The following is a 1,028-nucleotide window of genomic DNA, read 5'->3' as shown; positions in this document are numbered from 1 at the left end:
GTTGAATTGACATTGATCCTGTTTGAATTGAGCCATGGATTACATCATATTTGTAATCCATTTAAAAGATAATTTTGCACGTCAAGGTCTCAGTTTCTTGTTAAATTGTTAAAGTAAATACGACTGAAAGACGACACCAGTCCTTCCAGAAAAATGCGGATTTTTTTGTGATGTTGCGGGGGAAAAAATCCTTGATTATGCGGCACGTTTTCTTAAGAAGTGCGATGGAATATGCGGGATATTTATGCAAAGGCGATGGATACAGAAATGATGGATGGATGGATGGGAGTAAATGGCTGAGTGAGAATGTAGGAAAAATACATGATGAATGTAAACAGCCTGAGAATGGTCATTAAAAAAAAAAGTGTGCATGATTTTCAGTTAAGGAGCCACACCCACACACACACACACACACACACCACACACACACACACACACACAGAGCCACTTTTTTGAAGTGAACAACACACACTGACACAACACACACTGACACACACACACTGACACACAGACACACACTGACACATACTGACACACTAACTGCAAGACTGGTGGAAGAGAACTGGCGTTTCACCTCCATCAGACTAAAAACAGAGGAGAGAAAACCACCTTCTATAAACTCAGTCAAGCCTTCAACGCTTCTACCTCTTTAGCCGCGTAGAAGAAGAAGAAGAAGAAGAAGATCCGAACACGAAAAGGACTAGTACGTTAAGAATTTAACTCGTGTAAACACAATCTTTCGGCTTTAAGGGACAAACGTTGCTCCCAAACTGTCCAGTTGTCCCACGCTGCCGGCTTCATTCTGCTTTCTGTGCAGGCCAACGGTCCCCAAATGTTCAGTAACGGAGATTTTTTTGTTATTTAATAAAGAAGAATAAACCATAAACGTTTCCTCGGGTTGGTCCAGGTTTGGTTTTTTTTGCGCGTGTAAACAGATAAAAGTTGAGCAGCTTTTAGATTTTTCCCACAGTTGCACACAGTTGCGTCATCTCCTCGCCCTCTGGGACTGAGTGTGTGTGTGTGTGTGT

At 41.8% G+C, this 1,028-nt stretch overlaps 2 protein-coding genes across 4 annotated transcripts in view; both read right to left on the bottom strand.

The window, feature by feature from the left end:
* LOC116693755 (mixed lineage kinase domain-like protein) overlaps nt 1-1,028 on the bottom strand; it is a 525,120-nt gene that overhangs the window by 493,243 nt on the left and 30,849 nt on the right. The window lies entirely within an intron of this gene.
* rfwd3 (ring finger and WD repeat domain 3) overlaps nt 866-1,028 on the bottom strand; it is a 14,709-nt gene continuing 14,546 nt past the window's right edge. The window contains exon 14 of the mRNA XM_032522926.1: nt 866-1,020. The gene's annotated coding sequence lies outside the window, so the exon portion shown is untranslated. The remainder of the gene's footprint in view (nt 1,021-1,028) is intronic.

The sequence above is a fragment of the Etheostoma spectabile genome, chromosome 8 (assembly GCF_008692095.1).
Source record: "Etheostoma spectabile isolate EspeVRDwgs_2016 chromosome 8, UIUC_Espe_1.0, whole genome shotgun sequence".
Taxonomy (NCBI): domain Eukaryota; kingdom Metazoa; phylum Chordata; class Actinopteri; order Perciformes; family Percidae; genus Etheostoma; species Etheostoma spectabile.
Note: the sequence above shows the minus strand (reverse complement) of the source record. Positions and strands in the feature narration are given on the sequence as shown.